This window comes from Drosophila melanogaster, chromosome 3L, assembly GCF_000001215.4.
Source record: "Drosophila melanogaster chromosome 3L".
NCBI classification, from domain to species: Eukaryota; Metazoa; Arthropoda; class Insecta; order Diptera; family Drosophilidae; genus Drosophila; species Drosophila melanogaster.
Genome location: NT_037436.4, coordinates 17,770,446 through 17,785,969, shown reverse-complemented (window position 1 = coordinate 17,785,969; position 15,524 = coordinate 17,770,446). Strand labels below are relative to the sequence as shown.

General features: G+C 38.5%; 1 long non-coding RNA gene across 1 annotated transcript; it reads left to right on the top strand.

The window, feature by feature from the left end:
• The first annotated feature begins 685 nt into the window (after positions 1-685).
• On the top strand, positions 686-1,182 carry lncRNA:CR44668 (long non-coding RNA:CR44668). The gene has a single exon (NR_124974.1). It is a non-coding gene; the product is annotated as a long non-coding RNA:CR44668 (long non-coding RNA).
• Positions 1,183-15,524: the final 14,342 nt, after the last annotated feature.

The window sequence follows — 15,524 nt, the reverse complement described above, 5'->3', positions numbered from 1 at the left end:
ACGTTACCGCATCACCTTGAAGGTTGCTACTTGCGATACATTTGTCATGGATTTGGATTGCTTAGATTGGATGTGGGAATGAAGTGCTACATTGGATAATGCCATCTGTTTAGCTGAGCATCGGATGCATTTGGAACATCCGGAGGGCATACTTAGATCCATAGACTTTGACGTTTACCACTTTGTCACCAAGGGTTACATGTATATTGTGCTTTACCTATTATAGGTCTGCAGTTTCGAACTATGTATATATTATCTTAATTAACTGCTATGCACGACTAAGTTCTACATTGTAAAATGGCATTCATTCTGCTTACCACTTAATTGAGTGAACGTAGTTGGACTGTGAAACAAATTCATTACCAGAATGGTATTTGAATTGAAATTCAGCAATAGACAATCAATTTACCTATGAGAAAATAAATGTTTATCCAATACACAATTAGTTTCCTTTTACCCCTGTGATTGAAACACAAGCAACGAGAAATACCATCCTTTGGAAAGCGATGTATGTTAATTACTTTAAGCCAAACAAAGTAAGTTTATGGCCACAAAAGCCCCTGGCCCACATCCTTTGCCTTTGCTCTGTGCTAAATTAATTAAATTAAGCTAAGAAAATTCTCAAACACGTTTTAGTGAGGACGAAGCCAGGCGGCATACCCGCGTTTTTTAATTGCATTTTAATGACTTTATTCCGCTGAAATATGCCAGAGCACAGAGAGCCATTAAACTGATTAATCTCAGCCATTGACACCTCGAGGCTGTAATTAAAGTGGCCCAAGCCGAAAGGATTCCATCATAACTCGACAGCCAACGATATAAGCCGGGAAAAAAATTCAACTTTCTATTGAGCTGGCTGGCTGTCAGTATCGGGCGGAAATCGGTGTGCTCTACTATATAGACTGAACTGAAACAGAACGAGAACATTGCCATGTGGCATGTGGCAGCGACACTGGCATGGACAAAAAGTAAGTCCGACAATTGGCAGTTTCGTAAAATAACTTTGTTGCCGCTGCCAGTGGCCCAAAATAGCCGACACAGCATATATAACTAATACTCCCAGTTGGCAGCTGACCACAGACCAGCCATCCGACCAAACATCCAACCGCCCAGCCACCCGATCCATTCGCCGAACCAAACCGATGGACAATAAAACAAATCGAATAGAACTTCATTTTCTCCAACAATTTTTTGCTCGCTTTTCTTCATTTTGTTATTTTTTTTTTGTTTTTTTTTTGGGTGGGGTATCGAGTTTTGGACGACGTGTTCGGTTTTGTGTTGTCGCTGGCTTTGTGAAAATGGTCGTAAAATGTGGAGGAAAATCAGTGTTTAATTAAGTTATAAAAATGTTTTGGTCATTTAAGCACAGAACCAAGAGAATTTTTGTATCGCAACACAATGAGGGCAAATATTTTGCGATTAGTGATTTTTTCATATAATAAAATACAGAAATTAGGGCCCCTTTTCCATACAGCTTTGGCGATCTAATATATTATGTACCGATTTTAAGTTAGATTACTCAAGTACGTTTAACATTTTAGGGGCTGCAAAATATGTTCCATTCCGTTGTCGTTGGAGCCTGAAAACACACTTTCACGTTGCAATCATTCAGAAAAAGAACTGCATATTTGCAGGCGGTACTCAAAAATTGCTTACCACCACAGCAGCCATTCTGCTTTCCTTTCTTATTCTTGGTTTTTTATTATTATGGAAAGGAATATTTATGAGCATTTATACGTACCCTGGACTTTGACAGTTTTTTTTTTTTGGGTATGCTCAGGTGAGCCAACGTTGGACAAAATATTTTGGTAGAATTTCATATCTTAATTTATGAAAATTGTTTGGAAAACGTAATAAATTAAAGCATTGGCATCTTCTCAATTTAATTTAAGATACAATAAAATGAATATGCGTAAAATCTTAAAAAGTTTGTCAAAGTTTTATCATTAAACGACATACAAATAAAGTCGAATAGGGTAATTAGTTGGTCGTCACTTTTATCGCCGCTCGTGTTTATGTATGTACATGTATGAAAGTCGTATGAGCTGCTGCAGCTTAGTTATTCTGCAACTTCTTCATCCGTTTCCTTATGCGAATGTGCATGCTTAAGCTGCTTTTCCACGCACACATGCTCAAGCACATAGGAAAAGCGAGGAAAGCGGGGAGAAAAGCGAGGAAAAACAACACATTGAGCTGAGCTTAACGGCTGGCGCATAAGTTTCAAAGTCAGCATGGAAGGTCCGATTCTCAGTTCGACTGTCTTGCAACTTTTGCAGCGTCGTCGTCTTTTGCTTCGAAATACACATAAGAAATAAATTAGATTAATATCATTTAAAATATTTACAAATTTAAATTTTAAAATATTTGTAGCAACATTAGGGATGTTTACGTTCCCCACAAATACAATTGCAAATACTTTAATTATTAATATTAAATATTATTATTAACTTAAAAATTTTTGGTTGTGTAGGAAAAAAGTGGTTCGTAATGGGAATGGGACTAAGGACGAGACTGGGTAAAATTTATCTGGGCACGTCGTCTGTGTATTTCAAATGCAATCCATTGTACTCATCTGGATGTGTGTGTGTGTGTGTGTGTGTGTCGTGCTTTATGTCCAGTTTGTTGTGTTTGTGTTACCAAAATCCCCACTATTTGTGAGTGTGAGGGTCTGAGAAATACGCATTTAGGGACGCTGCGTTTGCACTTTGGGAACTCTTTTAAACGCCTCTCGCAAACGCATGTTATGCTGCAATTCAACAAGGCCATTGGCCTGAATCTCAGGTCGTAAATCTTCATATCCTTTCAGTTCACAATTAAACAAGCTACAAGCTCAGAGTAAAAAGGTATACATATTCATTTAAGTGGCCATCCAATACATTTTTGTTTAAAATATATTTTGATGTAACCATCTTTCGATTTCCCTTTGATATAAATTTAATTCGCCTTAAGCCAAGGATTCCATGTAAATGAGCCCCAAACTCATTTGGCCCAAATGGCAACGCGAAACACGTAATTACAACGAGCATGTGAAGTGTTTGATTGAGAGATTGGCCCAGATGGTAATCGAATTTCAATGAAATTATAGTGCAGCAACCGTCGGTCGAAGGTGATTATGATGTTGTGCGGTCACTTCTGAGGATTGAAAGGGTTAAGGGTGTGGGGTCATCTTCGCCGCCTTGGTCAAGTGTCGAGGATAAGGTGTGCGGCTAATTGGTTTGCTGTTTGAAAATTAATTCAATGCTAATTATTGGCTAACATGCACACAATAAGCGCAATTACAATTACGCAACTGCAGTGCCAACAACTACAAAGCCTGCAATTAGGTTTGCATAATGCATATTTGCATTTTGTGCTTCGTCACTGTCATAAACAATAATCCTATGTTGTTGTTTGTTTTTTTGTTTTTTTTTTTTGTTTTTTTTTTTTGTATTTTTTGTGGATTTGATTTTTGCTATTTTTGGCTTAATTAATCTGTCAACACTTGAAGGGTGGTGTGAACATGAGTGCATTTCGCTCGTTTAGCTGCGTCAACAAAATCCAATGATTTGTACAAATGCGATTTGCAGGCACTGCATTTAATCGAGCGTGGCTGTAAACTCTTTAATTCTATTTGTTTTTAATTTAGAAATATTGGTAGAAAGTTTGTGTCCGATTTTCTGTTGTTTGTGTTTTTAAGATATGTTAATAATTTGTTATTAAAAACGAATTACTAAAGAAATAATACAATTAAATTTTTGAAATTATTTTAAATATTTGGATTATACAGGAATGATTAGAGATAATATTTTGTAAAGCAACCTAAAGTATACATTTTAAAATACACCAATTTGGAGCGAAGAAACCCTAAGATGGTTAACATCCAAAATGCCCCACAGCTACTGAGCGCATTGAAGCTAATAAACATCAAAGTTTATGCAACAATTCTTTTGAGTTTCACCTGTCAAGCACACACTCACCGGAATCGCACACACATGCACAAGCACCGCGCACATATTTACACAGACTCGAATGCATAACTTTTGGTTTTCGGTTTGACATTTTGTGGTTAGATTTTAATATGTGGCAAAGTGAATGAGAAGTTACGCCGGACCCGGAACAGCAAGATGGCTAAATGCATTATGCCGCTGCTGGTTGCCACAGTGGAAACTTTGGCCGAAGAGGCCCCGGAACCACTTCTCCATAAGGATCCCCATCCGAAACACTATCATGGCAGATGCTCTCGTCGACACGTGTATGGCTTTGTGTGTGTGTTGGCCAAATTAGCATGCTTGCCACCAGAAATTCGAGTGCGTGTGTGTTGTTTGTGTTGCATGCTTCACTGTCTCCACTGTCTGGTATCGCTTGTTGTTTGTCTTTGAAGACGTGATGCTGTGCGCTGAGAAAAGAATATTTCAATTATAATTTTAACTTCGTACAGACGATATGTTGTTCGGTATCAATTGGCCTAGAACTTTGTATGGAACTTTTAAGTATTTCTGATATTTTGTATTATGTAATACCTTGGGTTGTTTATATTTGAGTTCAATACCGAAACCGAATAAACCGAAATAAGGAAATACTTGTAAACATAGCAATATATTTTACATATTGTATTGTATTCTATTTTATTTATTGTATACTATGCATTCAAAATAATGTTTGCCGTGCATTCGAAACGAGGCTTAGGCTGTCAGCGAGCTGCAGCTTAAAGCCTTAAAACGGAGCCGGTCCGACCACATGGCGGATGCGTGACATTGCATAACTCACTTTGCCGAAGGGATGGCAGTGGCTGGCTAAAGGGGGTTGAGTGGGTGAAATATAACTTGGGCGAGCATCGCCAGCCCCCAGGCCTTGGAGCTGAAACTTTGTCTTGAGAGTTGAAGTTGACGTTGGCAGCGTTCGTGAAGCCCCAAATCCCCATTACCTTGCCTTGTGCAACAAGCAAATGCATTGCAACTTTATTAAAAAGTCGTAAAAGTTATAAAAACTACTAAAAGCAATGGGTAATAAGTTATTGTTTTTGTTAATAATACCGCTGTTATGGTTGTTCTTACCGCTGTTTCTTTCTGCCAGGCACGGGGTAAAACTTTTCCGCTGTTGACAATGTGCAATGTTGAAATACGGCAAATGCAAATGCGAAAAAGGAAGAAAAGTCTGCTGTGTAATTTGATAAGTGCGATAAGCGGCAAGAAACTTTATTGTTCTCCGCTTTCTACCGACTTTTCCGCCAGCTCACACAGGTACATACATACATACATAGGTATGCAATGATTTTCCCCCAGGAGCGTTTATGATTGAGGTACAGTTGCGTAGAAACGCAGCAGCTTTGCAACTGACTTGGGGAGCGGAAACGAAACTTGCCCTCTGTTTTGTCGGAAATGCATTTAAAAAAATTAGGACTCTATATGGTTATATGAATATTATATAGTATAATTCATGAAATGGTATCTTCTATTCTGTTGCTATTTTATAAAATAACGATTTGGGTGGAAGTTATCCCATTTATTTCATGGTTTAAACTAACATGTTTGTAAAAGTGTAAATGAAATTTATACTATAAGAGCGTTAAATTGTTGGTAGGTTCAATCAAAAGTATAAAATTTATTTGGCTCCACCTAAATTTCATTATTTTTAAGAGTGCACTCGAATTGCTTGGCTCCTTTGTGGGCATTGTGACTTGTGTTTGCCTCCTTTGAAAATGTCATTGTTAACCTGCTGGTCAAACGTTTGCTGCGACTCCGCTTGCAATTCTTCGTCCGGATTGTGCGGCTGCCCAGCTGCTGTTGGCATAACAATGGGCCGATGTTTATGATATGTAAGCATCTTCATTACAGGTTTCCGGCTACTCGGACCACAAATCCTTGCTCTCAACAGCAGCCATTAGGGCATTCTTGAAAGTTTGCCCAGGCTGCTGCCGTTTGTTGCAACTTGCAAGTAATAATTGCACTCGCGGTTAAGCACACACTCGTACACGAGATGGAGATGAGATGAGTTGCGTTGGAGGCACTTAAAATTCCAGCACACTCTGAGAAATGCAACAACGAAATGTTGAAGGACATGTGCTTTAGAGACTAATGCCAAATTTATTATGATTGTTTCTATGGTATTAGTAGCATATATATTCTAGAAATTTATTGAATGCCATATTTATTTCACCCCTTTCTAGATAAATATGTATAACGATTGTTAGCTTTAATCAGAATATAACTGGAAAGAGAACAGTGGTACTTTCGGATTTAATTTTAAGTGCAACTGCCACAGCCACATGCTCCGCGCTTGAGGCGCCTGGCTTGGCAAAAAGAACCGCAGTGGGGGCGCAACCCCCCGGGGCGGATAGTGGGAGCTGGGCGTGGCAATGGAGGCGCATCAAGTGCTAAGAAGAAGGAGCGGCAACAGCTGTAATAAGACAGCTCGTCTGCCCCGGCTCTGTCTTGTTAACTTTTGCTCATTTGTGCCCCAAAATGCTGCATCAGGCATTTGCAGTGGCAGTAGCAGTGGGTGTGGGTCTGGGTTTGAGGATGAGGACGAGGTGTTGAAGTTTAGCCGCTCTACCTGACATATTGACGCTCGCCGCTTAGGGCAGCGCTTTTAGTGAACAGCCAGAAGAAGCTGGCTACACATCTATCAATTTATCGAGCAAATATTGAAGTGTTGCAACTGCCATTTTCACTTTGCTACAAACTTTAGCAATTAAAAACTTTCCCGTGGCCACACAAGCCAATATCACCAGCACCGATAATCGCAATTAAGCATTGCTTGAACACAAAAGGGCTTTTAATGAGCATTAAGATAATGTCGCACACGATATCATTATGTGTATTTTTAATGGAGTATATACCATATCGGATATGCATATATATATATACCCATGTCCGGCTTGCAGCGATTGACTTGTAAACTGTCAACGATAATAGTTGGCAATATTTAAAGAGTTTTCGTGTAGCAAAAATAGTAGATCTGAACAAAAAGGGTGCTCTTACTGAGGCTTTTAACTTCATTCTTTAATTGAGAATATAATATTGTTACGTTTCTTACTGATTAATACACTTTTGACAATAACATAACGAAATAATTCGAAAAATGTGTGAAAGTATCTACAGTTCAGGACAATAATAAACTCGAAGTGAAACACCTTCCTATAATGCAAAATCAATGGATGTGATACATATCAATTTCGCATGTGTGCATGTATCGCACACACACGGGCACCCATACAGGCGCATGCTGACAGGATACACACACACACACACACGTAGACATTGACACGGAGTGGCGGCCATTGCCACCGCAAGTGGCAAAATGACACTCAACGAGCGTGTAAGTGCTTGTCAATCGTGTTTGCCAGGCGTCAATAAAAAGTAATTTCATCTCGCATTAAAAACCAGCGGAAGGCAGCGGAACACGAGTGCAGGTGAGTACTTAAAGCGAACACTTTAAAGCAGTCGTAAAAAGAACGTTAATTATGCAATTGCAATTATCGCCAGGTTTATGGTTATTGCGCAGGATACTCGCAAATACCCGGAAAGTTGGACATGGCGCAAGAGCTATCCGAAATAAGTATTTTCAAATTAACTATGTATTGGCTGCAGGAAGTGCTCAAACAGCAACAGAAAACAAGAGAACAGATACTTGAACAGCTCAAATGGAATGACCCCAGGTCATTTGGATTCGCAGTGCAGCAAAGTACCCAATAATCTGTGAATTTGTTAAAGCTTTACAGTACACCGGCCTAATTTGAATTGTTGTATTTTTAATTGATAAAATATTCATAAAACAACTTGGGCTGATGTCACTTAAATATAATGCGCATACAGGTATTACTCATAATATAAGGAAATGAAAGGATAATGTAAAAAAATCCCTTTAGAATAATTCTATTCTATAAGTCGACTCCAATTTGTTTGCATTTCGAACCCAAATCCTGCATATAATTACTGTTGGAATTCAACATTTTCATTTAATGGATAAATTCCATCCTTAATCTCCTTCTTAACATTCACCAATTTCCGAGTGTAAGTTAAAATCAATTCTAATAAAATTTCTACCCAACTTGTTAATTAAATGCTGTCTTCTTTGCCCGATTTCTTTTCCTCCAAGTCAAAGTCCTTGCCAATTTTCTGGAATGAGGAGAAAAGGCAGCCACTGCGTTTGGGCCGCTAATGTTGTTTGTGGACCACAAAACTCACTTGGCAACATGTGCTACACTCCATGACACCGACAAAAATATAAATGTTTTTCAAAACGTTAATCGAGGTGTAACTCCAAAAATAATTGTGCTTAAAACTTGTTTCTGCCATCAGAAAGAGTAACAATTCATTGAGGTAAAATATGTGGCTTATATAATTTATAGACAAATGAATTATTTTTTTTTTGCAGTGTAACTATTGCGTATGCAAAGGGCCAAGTTGTTGTGTGTGCAGGGCTTCAAAGACGTTTCATTGGCTTTTCCACGGCGCCCCAGACTTTTCCTCCATTTTCCGACTGCCTCAATCAATTTCAATTTATCAATTTTTACAATCAACTGATTTTATCAATTTTATGGCGCATTTTAAGGCCACGCACGGGCCAAGAAAAAGGAGGCCAAGGCAGTGCCGTTGGGCAGGAATAAAAAGGACATGCGATGGAGGAAATTTGACTGCCAGCAACAGCAGAAAACAGAAAACAGAAAATGCAGACGAAAGCTGCCTTGCCAGCGAAACATGTCAATAAAATCAACAAATGTCGCTGCCGGTTTATTGGTATCTTCTTGGCCCGGCTGTCTGTCCTTGCCACCAACTTCCTGTTCCCTGCCCTGAGTTTACCCCGCATGTAAATAAGCATTTTCCCGGGCTTCCTCGATTGTTATTTCAACTGGCGACCGGAAAGGATGAAGTCTTGGCCCTTTGGCTGGCTGCCATGACTGCTGACTGTATCCTTCAATAATCCACAGGTAAGTCGCTTGAGATCTTGGCAACGTCGTATTTAAAATTATCATTTCACTGAGGTTACTTAACTACCTAATAGCACCAAAGATATTTACTTGGTCATCTCCGTTTACTCCATCTGCCTTAATGAAATATAAAGCGGCCTCTTTAACAAGTACTTATCGTACTTTATCCGCTTGAAGCGGTAATATGGTATATTCTATCATTGGTTTATTAACAAAACATCATTAAAATGTATTCATTTCCTTTTAAAACCAGAAAAGTGTATTTCACATTACTTTTTCTTCTGTAGGATAATTAAACAAAGTAAAAAGGATTCACTTATGTCGAGAAATTTTTTAATTTAAATTTAAATTTCCCTAAAAATATATTGCGTTTAAATTGTAGTTCTTTATTATCATATCCAAAAAGTATATCCTGATTAAAGAGTATTAGACAGCCGTAAATGTAAGGGCAGAAATATTGTAATTTTCCCTAATTTGTTTCTTGTTTCCCAGTTAATATTGATTTCCAGTGCTAAAAACTTCGGCATTGGCCATAATTAACGGATAATTTGTGGCCCGGCCAACGTCGTCACATGGCCAAGCTCACTTCGTTGGCATTCAAAGGAAGTGGGCGAGGTGCAGACTTGCCTCTCAAAAACTCACTAATTAAAGTCAACACTCGTGACTATGACCTCATTACAGGCAAATCTGTAAGGAGAGGCGGGAAAATTTGGGCGGCCTGGTGGTCACCTGGTGATTGTCTTCAAGTTGCCTTTGACTCGCCGTACACCCGATACTTTTTTCAAGTTCATTAGGGTAATGAAGCAGCCACAGGCCCTTCCAGAGTCCTAGAACTGTGTGCCGTGGCAAAGGAAAAGTGAGGGGGTGGTGGGGTAGAGGAAGCGGAATGCGGAAAGGGACCGGAATAAAGTGGCGTGCGCTTTACTTTATGGGGCTCATAACCACGTATATATAGGTATAGTCGGTGCTCCAGTTGTTGGCTCTTTGCATAATGAACGGACATAAACATGGCACAGCCAACAACAACCGACAGCTAAGGCCAAACTTTTTTCCACAGTTCGTAGTCTTGGCTTTGGCGCACATGACTGCCACCAACTTATCCAGCTACTCTTGGCAGTTTTTGGTTATTGCCCAGATATAATTTTAAATACGCATTATATTTACTTAACGCCATTTCCTTAATTAATAAGAAACTTTTTTGGCAAGTTTACTCGAGAGTTCGACGATGATTTGGCCAAGGGGAAATTAGTTTTTCTTCTTCTTTGGTCGGGTTAATTATATTCTTTCATTACTTTCTAAAAGGATGATAATAGTACACTTAAAATGGTATTGAATATTCCTGATTAAGTCTTAGAATATTTTCAAACTGTTGATGTTAAATAATAACCATGCTTAAATGATTTCAACAACACACGTTTAGATTAAAGCAAATCCTACAAATCTTTATGAATAAAGAACATCCGAATTCATTCGCATATCTTTCGTTTTTTAGCCCCCAATGTTCCTGGTATTTCTTTTATTTGTATATTGTTTTATACCAATTATGTGTTTTGACATTCTTTCGCACATTTATTTGTCAAGAATCGCTCATTTATATATGGTATGGCAGTCCGAAACCGATTTGAGCTGCTTAAATTTATTCTTTCAATTGGGGCACAGGGATCATTTGGATTTTGCAAATGATTTTTGGCGCATTGCCTGCTTATGAATTTTTGACTGCCCTCACTCATAAATATGCACATTTGCAGTCATGGAAAATTTGCAAATGAAATATGTCCGTCAATTGGGAAAAGTGCAGGCGACCAACAAGTGGCAAGCTGTCGATTCCCCTGATGCATGAAAAACACGCGGCGCATACGTAATTCTTATGACTATTTAATTTCATTAAAGGACACCAAAAATAGAAATAAAATTCCTGTTAAACAAGAAAGGTTATTTGTAAATTTCTTGTCACTATTTTTCGGCTGGGACACACAGACATTGGGGTTGCGTGTCACATAATCAACCAAGGTCAATATGGTCTGCCCATCGTATTTGTCATTGACATTGAGGCCACATGTCCCATTGCGACCGCCTGTGACCTCCATAAATAGTTTGGTTGGCCAACAGAACTAGCATTATAATTGTTCAATTTTAGCCGACTGCCCTGAAGCCTTGGTGTGTAATTATGCCGTGAATAATTTGTAAGACCACCTGTCCAAAGTGGGTTCAATTTGGGAACCTTGACTTATGGACAGTCGCCACTGAACACTGTAATTGCATTTGGAAATAATTCGAATTCTCATGGCATTTTTAACTGTTATTTCCGGACAGCAATTAAATAGAGATGTCCAAGTCCAAGCCATTACCCTTAAACAAAAACCAACTTTTCAAAACTCAATTTGGCATGTTAACCCCAATTGAATTGAAAACACTTTAGAAGAGCAGCAGCGTCCGGAGCCCAGCCAAAATCTAATTAAACCTAATGTTGTATAATCTTGTCGTCCAAGTGACCAGGTTGTTCAGTGCGATTTGCGTAACATGATATAGATTAAAGTTATGAAAGATTTTTCCGATCCATTTTGCTCGTCCTGCCAGCACAGAGTGTCCTTGCCGCACAAGGTGAATACAGGGAGTTGGAAATTAAATATAAATAACAGCATATTGACCCGTCTGCCACCTACGAGTGTCAAACTGGGCCACACTGATACAAAAACGGAGCGTTAAATATATGTATTTATATATATTATTATTATTATTTCCAATTATTTACTTATTTATGTTACTTAAATATTTGTGTGTATGTTAGTTGTCTAGTCTGCATATACTTATAAAATCAAGATGGAATGACTTTATTAAATTTAAACACGTTTTTGAGATTCCACGCCGTTTTTCTTTGTGAGAATTTTTGCAATCCATTTTGTCTGAGGAAGTGCTGGTGCCTTCAAACATTAAATATAAATTAGGGCAGGTCGGTTCGACGAGGGAGTGCCTTCTGTGAAGGTTGTAGGTCAAAGACAAGGCGAGAATAAAAGCCAAGTACGATATCCTTGCATGCAAATGTTGCTTTTGACAAGCGAAGGATAACCATATTGATTGTGGGATCGGTGTAAGGATATCGGAGCTTTGTGTTTACAGTCTGTTTGCCTCGACTTTCCCAGGACAACGAATTGGCATTGCAACCTTCGTCTGCCTTCTTAGCCTTTCTGTGTTCTCTGTGCCATTTCTAATGGCTTTTTAATTGAAGTACAGAATTCAATGAATAAATAAAAGATAGTTGCCAAAGCTTTTGTTTGTCCTTCGTACTTTGGCACAAAGTGAGACTGGCTAAGGAAGCTCGAGCAGACAGGAAAAAAATTGATAAAGTTGGAAAGTCAGGAAAAAGGAAATTTTCTAATTGACTTAAACTTTTGCACCATTATGAATACTGAGAGCGCCAAACTTTACCCTCTGCCACACATGTGTCTGCCGCAGAAAGTGCTTTCAAGCCAATGAATTCCCATGAGGCGTTTAAAGTTCAAAATGCTCTTCTTGGTCAATAAAAATCATTTGCCTTTGCCATTTGTGCTTTGTGTTCAATTCCAAAGTCATTTCACTTTGAAATCTATAGTTATTGTGAAGTTAGTTGAGCCCATTGTTATGTGCACGTTGTGTAATCAATAAAGCATATTTTGATATCAGAATTGTATACGAAGAAATGAAAATGTTATATTGTTAATAACACTAGTTAAATAACAAATGCGTATTAAATTCCCACTTTCAACGTAATAATACCAACCTTCATATATTTGAACATGCATAAATAAAGCTATATTTATTTCCCAGCATTTCGCTGTCTGTCTAATTAAAAACGAGTCACGTACATTGGAAATTAAAAGCGAACAACAATTTTGCTGACCACAAAAGTTCAGAGGTTGGGCTCGGCGGGTTTTCCATTGCTGGTTTTTCCAAAGCATGCCCCAATTCGAGCTGGCTCCCGTTCAATTTCATTTCACGCAGCTGTGCCTCGATCACCAATCAAACTGGAATTGCCTAGAAAATTGTAATTAAATGCCAAGAAGTGGCATAATAATTGTTGTCGAAGGGGATGACAACTGTTCTGGCGATAATGCCACTTGACGCCCGAAACCAGGACAGGAGTCATCTTATTGGTAAGCTGATATGTGGAGGTGCGACCACTGGGATCACCACATCCTTGGCGGTTGCCCAAAAGGATAATGAGGTGAAGCTGACGCCACTTGGAAAACTATCGAGCCATGTATGATGTAATTACCGCTCAGTTTCGGGTTTAAATTTCATTCGTGTCTCGCCTCCTGACTTGTAATCTTCCACGTGAAAAAATAATTATTTATTAAGTAAAATATATATCTAAATTAAAAAATGGAAAATACAGTTTACCAAACTTGATATATTCATAAAATTGCACTGATAGAATAAAATACAGTTGAGCAATACACATTTACTTTTTTATACACTTTTTTTTTACGTGCGCGACATTTAATGAGTGGTTCATTTGGGGCCGTTGGCAAGGCAAAGTAACTGCCAAAAGTCACCACTTTCCAGGTTGCGTGTCTGTGTTGGCCAGCTTCGGTTAGCTTTTGACTGGTTTGGTTTGGCAGCCACAGAGTGCCACAGTTTTGGCAGGAAACCGCACCAACACGTGCCCAAACAACGAAGGCCGGGCATGAGATATGGCAACCGAATGGCAGGTCCTTGGGCTCTATGTTTGTTGGCAAGCCGAGCTCCTTTGTCTATTTCGATTTGGTTAATTATATATAAGTGGACAGCATTACGTTTGGGTAACATCTTTCGGTAATGTCCTGAGGTTGTAGTGGCCATGCTCTTTGTTTGATTAAAGTGTTAGCAGCAAATGTCTTAGGTAGAGCGAGTCTAATGCATAGGACTAACGCTCTGAGCCAGTGTCATTTGTTTTGTTTGTAAAAGCTTATCCTACGCTTAGGTTCTATTCTTTAAATAACTAACTAACAAATAAACTATACAAAACTATTACGAATATCGTTTACGCCTGTTTACGGAGTTCAAGTTTAAAGTTCAATAAACTTACAAAGAGTTAGAAGCAGGAAATGTGTTTTTGCAAAATACTTATAATTTTCCCATCTCTTGGCTGTAAGTTTTCGAATAAAACGGTATAACATTGCACAAACGGACAACAACACTGAAGAAGCCAACTGCACGTTGGGAACTTTCACTTTGCCAAGCTGTCGATAAAGATGTAGATCCCTGTCTTGTCTTGCAGTCAGGCTAAAAGTGGGCGAAACTTGTTAAATAAGACTTCTAAATTCATTTGCTCCATACGCAACTTAACACCGAGAAAAACCAAAAGCGGCATCAAAAACTTGTTGGCCCGCAAAAAAGTGCAGAACGACGTGGCGCTTAAAAATAGTTTGGCACCAAAACTGGTTATACCCTTTCTAAGCAAATGGATGTAAATGATATTTTAGTGCAATGTTGACATGCCTTAAAGGTAAAGCTGTTCAGGTGTAACCAAAAATGCATGTTTTGAATTACATCCAATTCTGAATAGAATGGAAATTGTTTGAAGCTTACTCTTATGGAACTAAAATAATATATATTTGTGTTACACACTTACAAACCCATCTATTGACTTGAAAAAATTTCATAAAATCCATTATATGCTCATATGCTTTCAGATAAATAAATAATTAACGCTTCCTTGTGTAGCAAACCTGTCACGTAAGTTGAACAACTCGCCAGTTAGGGTCTAAAAATGAGCGAAACACAATAAACAACTTCATCAAATGCTTGTGGCTGCAATTCCCCGTTGTTGTAGCCTGTGCAAATATTTTCGGCAATCCCGAAAGCGCAAAGAAAATAGAGGAGTCTGGAAAACTTTTCGCTGGGCTGCAGCTTAAATAAATAGGGCGTTTGGAGAAGGGGGCGTGAAGGCCAAAGGCATCACAATGGTCGTCGTCATCGCTTGGCCACCTAAAAGTATGCAACACTTTCTCAAGTTGCCCACCCCCATTTCGCTCCTGATTCCTTACAAGTTTTGTTCCTTGTGCATTTTCATTAAATAGTGTTGTTCGCCATTGTTGCCGGCGCTGTACTTTGCATATTTTAACTGCTTATGGCTCGTTCTGACACGCCTCCGCCATACAACATGGTGGAATTGGAAAGGGGGCGGCGCCCAGAACATTGTAATAAAAGACAAACTTTCTTTTCGCAGGCAAAAAATTACTTTTGTCTTTCTTATTATCATGTTGCGGGTGCTTCTATTTGTTTATTGTTTTCAAGGGAGCGACGGGGGATATAGGTGGCATGTAATACGCGGGATTAGTTGCCGTTGCAAAGCGGTGGCAATGTTTTCATAGAGAATATTATTTCAAAAACAAACTATAAATTCGACTTTTAGTAACATTTCAAGCACAAATAATTTTTGGAGTATTATTATTCGTCAAACAGATAATAGGATTGTGTTAAGTAACTTATTATTGTTACTAAGAATGAGCCCAAGTTACTCTTTATAATATTCTGCATTTGCGTATATGTTACAAATGTCACCGACAGATTTGATAATTCGAGTAAAAGAAAGTAGAAAAGTCATTATTATTTGGTGGTCCTGTAATACGTTAACAATACTTATATTTATTAAAAA